The sequence below is a fragment of the Mustelus asterias genome, chromosome 5 (assembly GCF_964213995.1).
Source record: "Mustelus asterias chromosome 5, sMusAst1.hap1.1, whole genome shotgun sequence".
NCBI lineage: Eukaryota > Metazoa > Chordata > Chondrichthyes > Carcharhiniformes > Triakidae > Mustelus > Mustelus asterias.
In genome coordinates, this window is record NC_135805.1 from 73762858 (window position 1) to 73782120 (window position 19263).

The window sequence follows — 19263 nt, forward strand, 5'->3', positions numbered from 1 at the left end:
AATGAATACTAACTTAATCACCACCTTAAGATCTTTTTGTAATGGAGAAAAGGACTTTTGGTGCAAGAGGTTTAATCATACACAATAACACTCCTAGCATGAACTAGTTTGCATTAGGAGCCCATAGAGGACCTCATTTCTGCCACAAATATAACCATTAAGTCCCATTATAATATTCTCTTGTCACATAGACTTTCATCCATCAATGTGTAGGCAATGCCGGACCAAACGGAAATACAAATGCAATAGCAGCTTAGACTTGCTGCTCCTCACTTATGCTGTGCTTTACCAGGTGCCTCCCTCCCTTCCGTCTTATTCTGATTTCTTGCGCTATACCTGTGCTGACCTCTGTATGGTCATGTGATGTCCCAATATCCTGTACATTCCTGGTGACAGGCACATCATCTTGGGAAGGCCCCCACACAAAGAGAAAGGAAAACTATCTTCTGGAGACTCAAACTTTGTATACATTTTCATTAGTTGGATGGTGAAAGCTTGTAATCTAAAATAATAAGACAGATCCTATCGAGCATGTGTAATCTCTCCACCAGACTACCAGCCAGATGGTGAAGATGAAAACTTTCTTGCATATTAAGGACAATACACTGAGTGCCTCCATGTTGCTGCTGAATAATTGTACCTGTATGTTAATAAACCATTGGATGTGTTTTGAGGAGCAAGCCAGAAGAAATTTAAAAGAAAATACCATGATAAAAGAGCCTGGAAATATATCTAACAGGAATCAATTCCTTCAGGAGAAAAAACAAAAAATTTGAAAAATAATTTTTAAAAATCAAAGAAATGGTAGCAATCTGTATTGTCTAAGTGGGGAACTCCTGCAATAGAATAAATCACCTGGTGCCCAGTTACACCTAGGTAGTTGTATTTCACAAACCTTAGGACTTTTCCTTAAACAACTGAAGATGATTATGGAAAATGAACCGTAAAATAGTGAAGAGGGGTAAAAAACTAAGCAAAGGTGATAATGTATTCAAGATAATGTATACAGGAGGTCATGTAGGTGAAATAGATATTGGACATAAAATAACAGCGTGTATTTCTCAGTTCTCTGCCGAAGGAAGGTTTCAGCCACATCACCATGGCCTCCACCAAAGTTAGAGCACAGAGGTAGATCCCAAATCCATCCCAGCCAGGAGGGGATTAAATCCTGTGCTATTGGCATCAATCTGATCCAGACCAGCCGTTCAGCCAACTAAACCAACCTGTCCCCTGCTGTTGGGGCAATGTGTGCTTTTACATGCATCTTGTGGTCCAGAGCTACATGTAGATAGTGATAGTGATGGCAGGGGCTCTAATTTTCTTTCCATCACATGACTGACCAGAAATTGCTCCTGGTCTTCCCCAACTACTATATATTGGAAGGATTTACAAATTTAATACTTGACCTGTTTGACCATGATATAAATGCACCTTCTTTGGCCTTCAAGTCCTGGAGTGGTACTTGAACATGGAGTTTATGGCTCAGAGAGGGGGACTCTACCCATTGTGTCACAAGACTGCCAACTTGTGTTTATAGAGCACTTATATGGAGCATTATCAAACAATGAGCCATACAAGGCAAATATTAGGACAGATGATCAAAAGGTTTACTCAAAAAGATGGTTTTTAAGAAATGACTTAAAAGGAGAAACAATAATGAGGTAATGCATTTTGGAAGGTCTAATACAGATAGAAAATATACAGTAAATGGCAGAACCCTTAAGAGTATTGATAGACAAAGGGATCTGGGTGTACAAGTACACAGGTCACTGAAAGTGGCAATACAGGTGGAGAAGGTAGTCAAGAAGGCATACGGCATGCTTGCCTTCATCAGCTGGGGCATTGAGTTTAAAAATTGGCAAGTCATTTTGCAGCTTTATAGAATCTTAGTTAGGCCTCACTTGGAATATAATGTTCAATTCTGGTCGCCACACTACCAGAAGGATGTGGAGGCTTTGGAGAGGGTACAGAAAAGATTTACCAGGATGTTGCCTGGTATGGAGGGTATTAGCTATGAGGAGAGGTCGGAGAAACTTGGTTTGTTCTCACTGGAACGACGGAGGTTGAGAAGCGACCTGATAGAAGTCTACAAGATTATGAGAGGCATGGACAGAGTGGATAGCCAGAAGCTCTTTCCCAGGGTGGAAGAGTCAATTACTAGGGGGCACAGGTTTAAGGTGTGAGGGGCAAGATATAAAGGAGATGTACGAGGCAGATTTTTTACACAGAGAGTAGTGGGTGCCTGGAACTTGTTGCCGGGGGAGGTAGTGGAAGCAGATACGGTAGTGACTTTTAAGGGGCGTCTTGACAAATACATGAATAGGATGGGAATAGAGGGATATAGTCCCCCAGAAGGCTTGGGGGTTTTAGTTCAGTCTTCATGTTCGGTGCAAGCTTGGAGAGCTGAAGGGCCTGATACTGTGCTGTAATTTTCTTTGTTCTTTGTTTTTTAATAGCCTGAGAGGCAGAGAGGACTAGGGAAGAAAATCCAGGACTTAGCCCAGTATCTAACTGAAGACACCGTTACAAGCGCCAATGGTGGAGCAATTAAAATCTGGCGTGCTCAAGAAGCAGAATTAAAGGATATAGAACATAGAAAGCCACAGCACAAACAGGCCCTTCGGCCCACAAGTTGCGCCGATCACATCCCCACCTCTAGGCCTATCTATAGCCCTCAATCCCATTAAATCCCATGTACTCATCCAGAAGTCTCTTAAAAGACCCCAACGAGTTTGCCTCCACCACCACCGACGTCAGCCGATTCCACTCACCCACCACCCTCTGAGTGAAAAACTTACCCCTGACATCTCCTCTGTACCTACCCCCCAGCACCTTAAACCTGTGTCCTCTCGTAGCAACCATTTCAGCCCTTGGAAATAGCCTCTGAGAGTCTACCCTATCCAGACCTCTCAACATCTTGTAAACCTCTATCAGGTCACCTCTCATCCTTCGTCTCTCCAGGGAGAAGAGACCAAGCTCCCTCAACCTATCCTCATAAGGCATGCCCCCCAATCCAGGCAACATCCTTGTAAATCTCCTCTGCACCCTTTCAATGGCTTCAACATCTTTCCTGTAATGAGGTGACCAGAACTGCGCGCAGTACTCCAAGTGGGGTCTAACCAGGGTCCTATAAAGCTGCAGCATTATCTCCCGACTCCTAAACTCAATCCCTCGATTAATGAAGGCCAGTACGCCGTACGCCTTCTTGACCGCATCCTCCACCTGCGAGGCCGATTTAAGAGTCCTATGGACCCGGACCCCAAGGTCCTTCTGATCCTCTACACTGCTAAGAATGGTACCCTTCATATTATACTGCTGCTTCATCCCATTGGATCTGCCAAAATGGATCACCATACACTTATCCGGGTTGAAGTCCATCTGCCACTTCTCCGCCCAGTCTTGCATTCGATCTATGTCTCGCTGCAACTTCTGACATCCCTCCAAACTATCCACAACACCACCTACCTTGGTGTCGTCAGCAAACTTACCAACCCATCCCTCCACTTCCTCATCCAGGTCATTTATGAAAATGACAAACAGCAAGGGTCCCAGAACAGATCCCTGGGGCACTCCACTGGTCACTGACCTCCATGCAGAGAAAGACCCCTCCACAGCCACTCTCTGCCTTCTGCAGGCAAGCCAGTTCTGGATCCACAAGGCAACAGCCCCTTGGATCCCATGCCCTCTCACTTTCTCAAGAAGTCTTGCATGGGGGACCTTATCGAACGCCTTGCTGAAGTCCATATAGACCACATCCACCGCTCTTCCTTCGTCAATGTGTTTGGTCACATTTTCAAAGAACTCAACCAGGCTCGTAAGGCACGACCTGCCCTTGACAAAGCCGTGCTGACTACTTTTGATCATACTAAACTTCTCTAGATGATCATAAATCCTGTCTCTCAGGATCCTCTCCATCAACTTACCAACCACTGAGGTTAGACTCACCGGTCGGTAATTTCCCGGGCTGTCCCTGTTCCCTTTCTTGAATATAGGGACCACATCTGCAATCCTCCAATCCTCCGGAACCTCTCCCGTCTCCATCGACGATGCAAAGATCATCGTCAAAGGCTCCGCAATCTCCTCCCTCGCCTCCCACAGTAACCTGGGGTACATCCCATCCGGTCCCGGCGACTTACCAACCTTGATGCCATTCAATAGTTCCAACACATCCTCTTTCTTTATGTCCACATGCTCGATCCTTTCTGTCCACCGCAAACCAGCAGTACAACCACCCAGATCCCTTTCCACCGTGAATACCGAGGTAAAGTATTCATTAAGCAGCTCCGCCATTTCTAACGGTTCCGCACAAACTTTTCTCCCTTCACCTTTTAAGGGTCCTATGCCTTCACATCTCATCCTTTTACTCTTGACATATTTGTAGAAAGCCTTGGGATTCTCCTTAATCTTACCCGCCAAGGCCTTCTCATGACCCCTTCTCGCTCTCCTAATTTCCTTCTTAAGCTCCTTCCTACATCCCGTATACTCCTCTAAATCCTTAACACCTCCTAGCTCTCTGAACCTTCTGTACGCCTCTCTTTTCTTATTCACCAGGTTCATCACAACCTTCGTGCACCACGGTTCCCGTACCCTACCAACACCCCCCTGTCTCATCGGAACGTTGTCATGCAGAGCTCCAGACAAACATTCCTTGAAAATCCTCCACTTTCCTTCGGTACTTTTCCCCAAGAATGCCTCCTTCCAATTTACCCGTCTAATTTCCTCCCTGATGACACTGTATTTCCCTTTACTCCAGAGAAACACTTTCCTAGCCTGCCTGATCCTATCTCTTTCCAATGCTATCGTGAAGGAGATAGAATTATGATCGCTATCCCCAAGATGCTCACCCACCGAGAGATCCTCCACCTGTCCAGGTTCATTAGCCAGCACCAGATCAAGTACAGCCTCTCCTCTAGTAGGCTTATCCACATACTGTGTCAGGAAACTCTCCTGGACACACCTAACAAACTCCTCTCCATCCAAACCCCTAGCCCTAGGGATATTCCAATCTATGTTTGGGAAATTAAAATCTCCCATCATGACAACTCTGTTATTCCTACATCTCTCCAGGATCTGTTTCCCCATCTGCTCCTCAACATCTCTGTTACTATTGGGCGGCCTATAGAAAACACCCAGCAACGTTACCGACCCCTTCCTGTTCCTAACCTCCACCCACAGAGACCCCGTAGTCAATCCCTCCACGGCGTCCACCTTCTCTACAGCCGTGACACTATCCCTGATCAACAGTGCCACTCCCCCCCCCTCTCTTGCCTCCCTCCCTGTCCTTCCTGAAACATCTAAAACCTGGCACCTGAAGCACCCAGTCCTGTCCCTGAGACATCCAAGTCTCCGTAATGGCCACCACATCACAATTCGAAGCAGCAATCCACGCTCTAAGCTCATCCACTTTATTCACTACACTCCTGGCATTAAAATAGACACATCTCAGACCTTCAGCCTGAGCACTTCCCTTCTCCATCACTCGTCTAACCTCCCTCTTACCCTGTTTACATTCCTTATCTATTTGCGAGCTAACCTCCTCGCTCTCAGTCCCCTCATTTCGATTCCCTCCCCCCAACCTTTCTAGTTTAAAGTCTCTCCAGTAGCCTTAGCCAACCTTCCCGCCAGGATATCTAGGAAGAGTGTAGAGCTGGAGGAGATAACAGAGATAAGGAGGAGTGAGGCCAGAGGGATTTGAAAACAAGTGTGAGAATTTTGAAATTGTTGTTTAACTGAAAGCCAGTGTAGGTCAGTGAGCATAGTGGTAATGGGTGATAGAATTCCAGGCTATAAATGGAACACTTTTCTGTTGGTAATTGGATTCTATTCCGATGAAAAATGGCTGCTAGGATAGGTGAAATAAGAAACTTAAAGAAAATAGAACTATGTGAAATTAAATAAGATAGTACGAAAGAGGAAATTATATTAATCATACTTGGTCAGTGAACATACATTTCAACTAAGACTCTTTGGATGATAGACTTTAATTTATATCTGCTCAGATGACATAATTTGGTATGCCAATAGGGAAGTATTGTGATGGCTTTGAAATCTGAAGGATTTTAAAACCTCAAATTAATATTTTTAATACTTGAAGGAGCAAATGCTAAATATCTGATAAGAAATGCTAACCAGTGTATGAAGAGAAAAAGGCACTTGGACAAGTGCCAGAACTTTTTTGCCAGGAAGTAAATAAGCTGTAAGAGACTGGTATGTAACATTTTCCTGTGGGTAATTAGATTCCATTCAGATGAAGTATATTATTGTAATAACATTCAAAAGTATTATTACATGCAAAAAATAGTCTATGGATTCACAGTGGCTCTGGATTAAATGATGCATTATTCCTTGTAGGGACATGTATTTGTTGGATGCATACAAATTGAAATGTCACAATCTATAAATTAAACTTCCCAGAGCATTAATGCATTGCTGAATTATTCATAGTCAATGTAGCTAACGGAGAATATCACGTGAATGGTTTAAGATTTAACATCTTTCAAGGAGTGAATGTTTGCTTTCACTAAGAATAACAGTTCCATCGCACAGTACATTTTCCCTTGTTGCACTCAAATGTCTATTATAGATCACTGCCAGCATTTTTGTATCTTTGATGTGCTTAACTTACAAGCATGATTGATATGCACAAAATACTGTGCCTGTTAAATTGTACTTGTTTCATGTTCAAAAACACCAGTTCTTCTTCGTGTCTTATTTAGTGTGAGGTCTTTTTTCAACTGATATAAAATGTTTGCTGACGGAGAGGGAGAGTCCTTTATAGATGCAGGAGTAGGCCATATGGCCCTTCGAACCTATACCGCCATTCAATATGATCATGGTTGATCATGCACGTCAGTATCCCACTCCTGCTTTCTCTCCATGCTCCTTGATACCATTATGACAGAGGTCCTGTGACTATAGCAAGCCATTACTATGTTACATGTATTAATGTTGCATTTCAAAATCCTAATATCCAACTTTTCAAAATGAACAAAATAACACAAACATCCCCTATTCCTAAGAACAAAAGACAAATTTGTATGCATGATCATATGTAACTGAGAGTTACCCAAGTTATCCACTATATACCCATTCTCCATTCTCATGAATTAACAACTGTTTGTTCTACTTGTCAGTCTCTGTACCTGCATTGCTTACATAGTCATTAAATCGTGCATAGAACATAGAACATTACAGCGCAGTACAGGCCCTTCGGCCCTCGATGTTGCGCCGACCAGTGAAACCAATCTAAAGCCCTTTTAACCTACACTATTCCAATATCATCCATATGTTTATCCAATGACCATTGAAATGCCCTTAATGTTGGCAAAGTCTCTTAATAGTACGCATGCACATTGTCATTGGTTGTTCATCTGAGTGACGTTCCTTGTTCGGAGAGTGTCGTTTCCATGGCATTTGTTGCCATTTTAACTGTGTTGTTCCATTGCAGTTGTTGGGGACCCATGAACTTTGGAGACTGATGATAGCTCTGTACTTGGTAAGCTGATGAGATCCCTTCTCCATGACTGGCCGACTTTGGTGAAGGATCAGCTTCGTTGCTTGTTCGTATATGCCTGTGATTCCACTGGTATATTTAGTGTTCACTTCCACTGCATAGGATCGATGTGACAATTTCTCTATTTCCCAAATTGTCATGTGGGCTGACTCCTGTTGAGAACATTGAAGATTTTTATCCCGACTGGCTCTCCAATATTCAGTTCAGGTCATGGAGAAACCCTTGTCAAAATGAAATTTTTCCTCCTTAATATTTTCACTCACACCTGTTACTACCTCTAGCAGTAACTGCACACCTTTCGCAATGAACTTTCCTAATGGTTCACACTCCAACAAAAAACTGAGCAAAACATTTTGCTGAATAGCTCATAAATGCAACAAATTGTTGCATTCCTTTCACATCTGTTGGTTACTGCATCGCTACTACAACTCTCACCTTGTCAAGATCTGGGTCAAGACCTTTTGCAGTCAGTACAGGCATCTTCAATTACAATTTTTTCTTGATCAGCTTCAGATTTATTTGGCAAGCTCTCTCCAGTAGTTGTATTAAATTCTGACCATGGTCAGCTAACGTTTCTTCCATTGTGTGTTCACATCCATAAACTAGGAGATCATCAACCGGGAAGATCACTGACAATCTCATGCTGTCTGCATTGATACTCTTCTGGAGCAGTGGAAGTGCCAAACAGCATGTGCAACCTTCTATATGTCCCGAACGTTTGCGTGCTCCATGCCACTAGGTCCTGGAAGGGTCTTGTGATCCACAAACGATCGCTCCCTTAAAGGGCCACGCTATCACATTCCTCCCCCTTTCAAGTTCCCTTACATACAAAAAAATCTTACATACAACTACATGCAGTCAAAACATGGTTTCCAAAAGGAGGGGAATTTGGCAAAGTTCATAACATTAATCAATCTGGGGACTCTCAGACTCTTGTGGAGTGCCAAAACTGTGTCTGGTTATCAGAGTCTACGGCAGTGGTCGATGGATTGACAGTTTCTGACGATGAGCCAGGGCCAATGCCCTCTTCCTCTGCTTCCACTTGGGAAGCACTAGGTTCTGTTCGTGCTGACTCAGCTGCCTGCATACTTGGCTCTACCACTGGGTCCAGCTGACTCTTGGTGGGGACTGCAGCTTCCCACCTTCTGATATGACTTACGTGCTTCCGCACTGTGGCCCTGTAGCTCGACGACATACGATACTGGACCAGTGCTTACAATAATCTCACTGGGTACCAAAGCTGGTTCCCCCCTTCAGACAAAAACTAAGTCACTCATTTGAAATGATCCGTCTCCCTTAGCTGAATCATAGTATTTCTTCTATGAGACTTGCTTAGCCTCCATCCTCTCCGTCAAATTTGGGAAAATGAGATCAAGGCGGGTCCTAAGGCATTGACCTACAAACAATTTGGCCAGTGTAACCCCTGTGAATCATAGAATCCCTACAGTGTAGAAGGCGGCCATTTGGCCCATCGAGTCTGCACCGACCACAATCCCACCCAGGCTCTATCCCCATGTATTTACCCTAGCTGTGGTAGTATGTGGAGGTCATATTTTATGAGAGAAGAAAATTGGAGGAGCAGTGGTCTGTCGGATTGCTCCCGCATCAGCATTTTACAAGTTGCACTGCTCTTTCTAACAACCTATTAGAAGTGGGGTGGTAGGGGACCATTTGTATGTCTTGGATTCCGTTAGTTTTGACAAACTGTTGAAACTCTTTAGCTGTGAAAGCGGTACCATTGTCAGAAATGATCACCTCTAGTATGCCATGTGTTGCATAAATTTGTTGCAGCTTGTCTGTGGTGGCTGATGAGGTCATTGAACACATGATCTGAACATTGACCCATTTTGAGTGAGCATCCACTATGATTGAAAACATCATTCCCATAAAAGGGCCAATAAAGTCAATGTGAAGCTTTGTCCAAGGGGGGTTGGATCACTCCCATGGGTGTAAGTTTGCTGTGGATTGAAGGATCGTCTGCATTTGGCAATGCTCATAACAGCTGACCACCAAGTGTAGCTCCTGGCCAATATCTTCACCTTCGCCTGCCCACGATGTGCACTGTGCAGCTCCTGGAGGAGTGGCTGTTGCCTAGGAACTATTTCTCGGCTCCCCCATAAAAGCACCCAGTCTTCACAGCTGATTTCATCCCTTTGCTGCAAGTAGGACTTGACTTGTTTGGATTTGTCAAAATGCCAGCCAGTTAAACCCACTCTTTTAACCTTCGAGAAAACCGGGTCCCTCTGGGTCCATGTCTTGATGTGGGCTGACAAAATGGGCAGCGTGTCCAGAAAATTCAAAGCAAGGCCTTTCTCCTGTGGAATGTATGATGTTAGTGTACCTTTAAGAAATGTATTTTTAAAATCATGTTCTCTGCAGTTGTAAGCAGACCTTTTCAGTTTTTTCTTCTCATTGTAGCCAGGCAGTCTGCTGGAAGTCCTTTTATTGCTAGTTCAATGGCTTAAATGGGGTTTTGTTTATTTTTACTCTGGGATCTTTTATGACCTTGCATTGTGAGGGGGAAGATTGATTGACAGGTCAAAGTCAGGTGGTTCCTCACCAAGAAAAAATCTAACGATTCATTTCAGCCTAAACTTGGTATTTGTGACACAAAAACAGAAAATGCTGTAAAATCTCAAAAGGTCTGACAGCATCTGACGAAGGGTCATTTAGACTCGAAATGTTGGCTCTATTCTCTCTCCACAGATGCTGCCAGACCTGCTGAGATTTTCCAGCATTTTCTGCTTTTGTTTCAGATTCCAGCATCTGCAGTATTTTGCTTTCATCTTGGTATTAGTGACTATTCTTGTCAGAATATGTTTGATTATATATCACATGATCTATGCAATATAAGACATTGTAATACTCTTTCCCTCCCAGAGATGAGATCCGACAGCTTCACCAACAGCTCCGTGAGAAAGAGGTGATGAGAGAGCAGGACCGCTTCCTCAGAAGCAAAATGGCAGATGACTGTGCTGCTTTGACCAAGGAGAATGTTGTGCTACATTCACAGACCCTTGAGCTTAATAAGCAATTAGAAAGGGTATGTGGAATTTCATCTTGTGTAATAATTCAGTGTTTGAAACTCTAGGCTGAACTTTCTGGTGAGGTTCCCAAAAGGGTTAAGGAACAGGGTAGCTGCCTGGTGATGACCTCCCAGTGATCAGGGCCAGTGCACTAGTCCGGTTTAGAGCCCCCCCACCCCCCCCCCCCCCCCCCCCTTCAGCCTGGCTTCCATTGCAGCAACATGCCACATGGTCTCCTCCCCCTCCACAATTGGTGATATGGATGCTGATTTTATTTTGAAATTTAAAATGTTGGAGTGAGGGTGCCTCCATCCTGGGATGCTCTCACTTTCCCGGAAAGGCACCCTGCTGCTTCTTCAGTGCTGAAGAGTCTCCTGTTTGCTCTCCATCTTCGAGAGCCCACTCATTGTCCTAAATTGAATAGCGAATCCACCCTCTGGCTAGTAATTGGCCAGTTTGAAGTAAACCACAGCCAGGTGACTATTTCCCGCACAATGCGGGCTTCTGTCCTCAATTTGGCCAACTGTCCCAAAGCCCACAGGTAAAATCCTGCTCTCAGTTGAGTAACTAGTCTCAATTGGATTTGTTTAAAGTTAACCATGCATTAATTTTGAGGTTAGCTCCAAGTTATTGAATCTGAGGTGTCTTTGTATACATAAGTGAAAATTTGGTTTAGTAATATTTAGGCCAATAGCCCTCTCATTGCTATTTATATGATCACATCACTCATAGCTCTTCCGTCAACTCTGAAATGTGACAAAATATTTTGAAATAGATGTTTTATATAATTCTACATGTCTATAAATTACTATGAAATAGTGCATGTAACATTATCATTATGGTAGCAAGTAGGTGTCAAATTGATGAACATATTCAAATAATGTGGGTTCAGAAGTTTCAGGGTCAGATGATTTGGATACTGCCAGACAGGATATGGACATGTATCCTGTCCAATAATCAATTACCTTTCTGCACAAAAGGGAGACCGAGAACTCATTGGATGATGAATCATGAAGTATTTGCAGACTTAATGGGGAAAAGTTCCAACAGAATGGCACCTTTAAAAAACTCCATATGACCGGTCAAAACTTCTTCAAAGCATGATGTGGAGGTGTTAGCCTAGACGTGACAAAGGAGGCACATCCTTGGTACGGGTAGTGGAAGTCCAATAAATTAAGCTGCCCAACTTGTCCTTCTTCTTGAAGGTACCCAGATTCTTCTTCTGAATATTCTTCTCAGAGGAAGCTGGTCTAGCCCAAAAAGGATTTGCAAAGATATTTCACAATCCTTGCATTGACTATCCTTGCTCCAGCATTTGCTCGTTGAATGGCCACTTTTGGCACATCTATGCCACATTTCTTGTTGTTTTAACCTCTTATGGGCAGGTCCCAACTTGTGCATCTTCGTTCTTTCACCAAATTATGTCTTTATCACCCTTTTTCTCAAAAACCAACCCTTGACCCCCCTGCCCTTGCAAACTTTCAACACATCTCCAATTCCGCCCCTCTCCGAGCTTGAGTGTGCTGTTGCTTCCCAAATTTATGCCCATCTTTCCTGGAATTCCATGTTTGAAACCCTCCAAACAATTTTTCACCTTTGCCACAGCACTTAAATACCACTTGGCAAACTCACAAATGACATTCTACATTATAGTAACAAAGGTAAACTATCCTTCCTCATTTTCACTTGACTGTACTCTTGTCTATTTAATTGGAGCCAGAGAATTTTCATCAATGGCTTCTCTTTCCAGTCCTGCAGTTAGCTCTGGTGTCCGCCAATCATTTTTCTTTGACTTCTCCTATTTCTCATTTATATGCTGACCCTTGGTGACATCGTCCAAGGACACATCTGTTTCAATGTGTATACTGCCAACTCACAGCTCTACTTCACTATCCCCTCTCTCTCAATCCCTCCGGCAGTGCTAAACTGTCAGACTGCTTGTCTGAGATCCAGCACTACATGAACAGAAATTTCCTCCAATTACATATTGGGAAGAATGAAGCCATTGTTTTTTGTCCCTGCTACAAACTCAGGTGCCTAGCCACCGACTCCTCCTCTCACCATGACAACTGTCTGAGAATGTTCGCAATCTCTGTGTTGTATTTGATCCTGAAATTAACTTTGTACTTCATATCTGTGCCTTAAATAAGACTCTATTTCCACCTACTTAACATCACCCATTTTCACTCACCTCCATTCTTCTCCTGCTGAAATCCTCATTCATGCATCAGACTTAACTATTCCATTGCTGGCTAGCCTCTCTCAATTTATCCTCATAAACATGAGGTTACACTTGCCTCTACTGCCCATATCCCCACTCGCACCAAATTCCATTCACCATGTGCTTGCTGACGTACATTGGCTCCAATTAAACGATACCTTCATTTTTAAATTCACAAACTACTTAATGGTCTCATCCCTCGCTGTCTATGCAATGTCCTCCAATCCTACAACTCTCTGAGATACCTACACTGTCCTAATTTCAGCTTTTTCAGCAGATTATTGTTTCTTCCCCAATGGTGGCTGTGCCTTCAGTGGCCTAGACCCCAAACTCTGGAGTTTCCTGCCTAAACCTCTCCAGCTCTCTATCTTGCTTTCTTCCTTTAATTTGCACTTAAAAGCCTACATCTGTGACCAAGCTTTTGATCATCTGCCCTAATATCTCCTTATGTGGTTCAATGTCAAATTGTGCTTTATAATGCCTCTGTGAAGCGTCTTGGGATGTTTAGGAATACAGATCTCCATGTATTGCAAATGTTGCGAAATAATAACATAATTCTGATTCTCCTGTTTCTGGTATTTTTGGTGTTACTTGTTAATGTCATTCCCGGGGTTTGTGTTGTAGGAGAGGATGCTGAAGGAAGAGACAGATTTTTGCCGAACTTCCAGTGTAGTTCAACTGATAACTGTAAAAGGCCAAGAAGAACAACTGCGGTATGAGGTTAAAAGGCATAAGGAGCTCCTGGAAATTGAGAAAAGAAAATTTAAAGAACTGATGGAAAAGGTAGTTGGAGTTAATGAAAAAATAATGCATGCAAAATTGTAACTTGTTCTGTTGGTTGCATTCCTTTAAAAGGAACAATAAACATACTAGAAGCAGTATATTGCTGCTTAATATGTTAACTTGTTAATGTATTTTTTCCCCTGTGACTCCTTTCTCTTGATTTCTCCATTTTATGCTCCATACCTGAGAGAGGGCTGAGGGTGTGTTTTCATGAATCTCAATGTGTAACTGGCTAGCAAAAGTGTATCTGGGCTTCCCATAGGCAACAATGTGTCTCCAATTTTCATCTTGCCTGTGATAAGATGCCGAACCTCCACATGGAACGTCACCATGTTTACTTAGCTGAGATCAGTAACTAAGTAGCTTAGATTTCCAGCTCCAGGGAATAGTGCCTGAGGAGATGCATTATGCCTGCCAGATTGGTTGGAGGTAAGCCACAATCAGAATTTCATGGCTCACCTCATTAACATTAGGTTACGAGCAAACAAGTCAAGTCTGTTGCATTTTTGACTTCAACAATCTGAATGCTTGAAGTGCAAGTAGCAAGGGACATCTAATAAATGTCAGGTGTAATTCAATGGATAGCAATGGAAGTCTTAGTAACCTTTATTTTAAATTACACAGAGAATAGTTATAAAACTCCAGAGATCTCAATTACATTAGAAGCAGGTGACGTTGGGCCATACTGTGCATAAACCTACACCAAAACATTACCTAACATCAATGTGAGAATTGCATATGATTGCTTGGGGACAGGAATATATAAATGAACATGAGAGGATTTGTTGGCAATATTACAGAAGTGAAGCAGACCATCAGGGAATTTGTATATACCAATGTTTCAAACCAAATAGGCTGGTCTTATGCTATAATTATTCCTAGAAGTTCCAGGAAATTCTGAGTCATAATATGCTCGGTGTAATTCTGATTATTCATCTGTTCCAGTGGCTATTAATTCCACTCCAAAAATTGATTGAGAAACAGTAATCAAATGTGAGGAAAACAGCTAACTTTTGCTTTTTAAGGCCATGTTGAGATAATTAATGAGGAACTCCTCAAACATTCTGTATCAGCACTTAAATTGAAAAATTAATATCTGAATGGATGACTTCATCATGTTGTGCATTTTGATTAACAGTGAGTTAGGAATCAGAACTTCCATAGCTCATTCTAACTATGTCTTAAACATTTTCCCTGAGATTCTGCTCCTCGAACAAGGGAAGACCTCTGTTGAACTGAATGAGGCCACTGTGCGTAGTCGTATAGCTGAGACAGAAAACAGATTTGCAAGTGGCGAAGAAGAGAACCTCCAGCTGCAAAGGGACAAAGCGCTACTGGTTGACCTTATCACTAATTTACAGAATCAGGTATCTGATTCTTCACCTAACTATTCACTGTCTGCAATAATCAAAAGCCTAATCAGTCATGGTTTACATTAAAGAAGCCAATCAGATTGTAAAATAATTTTATAATTTATTTAGGCACTGGGAAGTGATATCAGGATTAACATTTAAAATGTAACCATGAAATATGCAGTTGCAATCATAGATTGCTTTTCAGAGAAATACAGAACACAAAGCAGTCTTTGGCTATAGTGCTTGTGCCAATACCAGTTCTTCATCTGGAAATTATCTTCTTTATTTGTTCTTTCTTTGTACCTCTCGACTATCCAACTATTTATCTGATTCACATCTTGAATTATGTTAAAGCTTTTGCTTCAGTTGTTACTTATTGTTAAGTTTTCCTTGTTCTAACAATGCACTCTGAATTTTTTTAACCAAACATCCTCTTTACTTTTCTATCGCCAAGGAAACTTTAAAATGTGTTTCCCCCAAAATCACCCATGAACAATACATTTGTGTGTGTGTGTGTTTTCTTGCCTGTGCAGTGAGAAACGAAATTTTAAATAACCTAGCAGCAAAGCCTCAATACTTAACAAAGAAAAGTTTATTTCACTGTATTGCTCTGGAAGTTACTGAAGAAAAGATAAAATTACTAACACATGCACACAAACAAGCACAAAGTTTAGTTACAAATAGGGGCGACACAGTGGCACAATGGTTAGACCTGCTGCCTCACAGCGCCAGGGACCCAGGTTCAATTCCAGCCTCAGTTACTGTCTGTGTGGAGTTTGCATGTTCTCCCCGTATCTGCATGGGTTTCCTCCAGGTGCTCCAGTTTCCTCCCATAGTTCAAAGATGTGTGGGTTAGGTTGATTGGTCATGCTAAATTGACTCTAGTGTCAGGGGGACTAGCAGGGCAAATGTGTGGAGTCACGGGAATTGGGTGTGGATGGGATTGTGGTCGGTACAGACTCGATGGGCCGAATGGCCTCCCTCTGTACTGTTGGGATTCTATTCTATGATAAAACGACACTTATAAAAATTGGATCAGTTGCATCCATATTCAGTGCAGGTCGAATATTTTTGAAGTTGAAGTGTAATATTGTCTGAAGTGAAGGTTTAGAAATTGTAGGATTGTCTCTGCATCTGCAATGGCTTCCACTGTCAAATTGCCAGAGATAGCTTTGTAAATGGAATCAGGTAGAGAAGAGGCAAGGGGGAGAAGGAGAGGAGAGGAGTATCTTTAGTTCCTGCAAAGAACTGCGGTGTGGCCCTTTTTTAGACTGGTTTGGTGGCTGCACTTGTTGGTCCCTCGTTTCCTGTGTTGAAGCTCTTGTCTGCTTCTGTAAAAACATCAACTGAGTCATGGCTGACACCAGGTTAGGGATTTTAAACCATGAAGGCTCAGAACATTGACAGCTTGACTTTCACCATTTACTTCCCTCCAAATTGTATCATTTTGCAGTTCTTTGCATTGAACTGCATCTGTCACTTACCCCCCATTCCCTCAGCCCTTGACCTTAATTTGTTCTCATCGGTAAACATTATCATTCCTCTTGTGCCTATTTCAAAACCATTTATATAAATGGAAAGCTAAAGGTCCTTACAGAAATACCAATCAAAAAATAAATCTGTTTTCTTTTATGTTTGTACCCTAATCATCCTTCTGTATCCCTCTACTGCCTTTAATAACATGTGCCTTAATTTTCTTAAGTGTTGTACCTTATCAAACCTTTCTGAAAATCTATATATCAAACTGCTGTTTATTCTGTTTCCTCAATAGTCTCTGATTTTTATCATAAAATTCAATTGAACTATTCCAACATATTGTACTGTTTATACTTGCCTGCTGATAATCCTTTGCTATGTTTATGATTCTGTATTCATTATTACCATCTTGTATCATGGATTTGGGCTTGGGGGGTGGTATCTTCCAAGTACTTGCAGGTGGTGGGAACCCTCACTCACCAACTGTACATATTAGATAATTTGCTGCAATGTGCACGCAATTTTCCAAAATGAGCTGGTTGGTGGGTGAAATTCTCCCTCTATTACTTGATCCATAAACTAGAAATTTACCATCAATTAAAATGAGACTAAATTTCCCATTTTTCTTCCCCATTTCTTTAAGAGGAATTTAACACTACTTATTTTATATGATTCCATATAGTAGTTTAAAAGATCTTTGGAAAATTGTGGTAAGTCTTTCTGTTGTCTCTTCCCCAATTTCAATTAGTGTTCTGGAGTGCATACATCCTAAACCTAATTATTCCACTTTTAAACCCATTAACTTTAAAATACAAATTTCCTTCGGAATTTGATCACCAATAATGACCCTTCGACATCCACCTCAGATTTAGGATTCCACTTAGACTTTTCTCTGTATAAATTGTGGTAATATGTTTACTAAGTATCTCTGCTGCTAATGTCCCTCTTTATCCCTTCTTGGACTATCCTTTTATTCAGTGCTAATAAAAGCCTTTCCGAGTTCTCTTCATATTGACTGGCAACCTAGTCTGATCTATTATCCATAAGTATTTTATACAGGGAGTGATAATGATCTGGAATGTACTGCCTGAGAGGGTGGTGGAAGCAGATTCAATTGTGGCTTTCAAAAGGGAATTGGGTATGCACCCGAACAGAAAACAATTGCACGGCTTTGGGGAAAGGATGGGGAGTAGGGCTAGCTATATTGTTGTGCAGAGAGCTAGCACAGTCTTGACATGTTGAATGGCCTCCTGTGCTGTAACTGTTCTCTGATTCAATTTTATTCATGGGAGTAATTAAGGCTGATAACTGGATGCAGAAATAGAAACAAAGAGCATAAAATTCATCCAATAAACTTTCTACTTTGGAAGAGTCAATGTTATGCATTGCATAGGAAATCCAGAATTTGGAATATTGCAATATGACTTTTAAATGGCTTAGAATCAAACATTTCCAAAACCATGATGCACAAACCTTTTTGATATAAAGTAATCAAGGTTGATATTATTTAAAATTCCAATAATTTTTAATGTGATATACACTTCAGGGAACAGTCTTCCGGTAGCAACAAGTAGGTCAAGAGTTTTTTGTTCTTGATTAAGCAATTTAATTCACTTAGCATCAATTATAAAGAAGGTATAAGTAAAAGATCAATGCCAATTGAACCCACATTCGACATAAACAGAGTAGCCTATATTGTTTCCCCTATTATGGTTTGAAAGCTTCAAAGTGTCTGAAAGAACAGAGCAGATTAGGAAATGAAATATTTTTGTCCGTAATAAATATAGCATTAACGCCGCTTTCTATTGTCACCATTCTAGTAGATACCTGCAGACGCAGCATCACAACTGTTAACAAAGCACTTTCAACACTTTAATTGAGCAATGGATCGAAGCTGGAAAAAGAAATATTCCTGCATCTAATAGCTATTTAAGCAAAAGCCATTAAAATTTAAGAGATAGATTTACCATGATGAGACAGCAGCAGCAGTTAAGCGCAGACTGAACCTGTTCCACTTAAGGCTCTGTCTCTGCACATGGGAGATTGAAAGTAAAACTAAGATGGCTTCTGATAATTCAGACTTTGCACATTTTTCATAAAATAGATAGGGATGAGAAATTAACATTTAGTTCACCTTGGTTTATTTTTCCATGCAGAAAAGAAATCATAGCTTACCCAACTATCTAAACTTTGTGTTTGAACATCTGTGTCCACCCTGGAAACAGATGACATCCCCATATTTCACACCACAAAACATCAAAAGCAAATTGCTAAACTGTTTCTAATCTGGAAAAAAAAGGTTTCAAAAAATTCTTTGAGTTTGATGCACTTAAACTCACAAGAAGTTGGCTTGATCATGCAACTGCTGCAATCCACTCTGGTATAGTATATGTACAAAATCTTCAGGATCAGCCTTGTTTCCTGTGATGAGTTTCATAGTTTGTAACACGGATAGAAATGGCTTGATGCTCAGAAAATTGGCAGGTTCAGTAAATGCTAAGTAACTGGAATGGTAGCATTATTGTTAGCTATTGAACTAGTATTCTAGGCCCTGAACTAATGGTCCAGAGACATGAGTTCAAATTCCACCATAGCAGCCAGGAAATTTAAATTCAACTAATTAAATAAATCTGTAATAAAAAGCTAGTAATGGTGATCATGAAACTACCAGATTGTCATTAAAAATCCATCTGGTTCACTAATGTGAAGGAAATCTGCCACCCCTACCCTGTCTGGTAGCCACTCTAGCCAGGTGCCAACCTGCTGAAGCTACAGCACAGGACTGCACATCATTATTAAAGTTAACTATTAATACAAGAGGCCAAGTTGAAAATCTATCCCATTTTATCCAATGTGTGAGTCTAACATATTTTACTATTCTTGACTTCT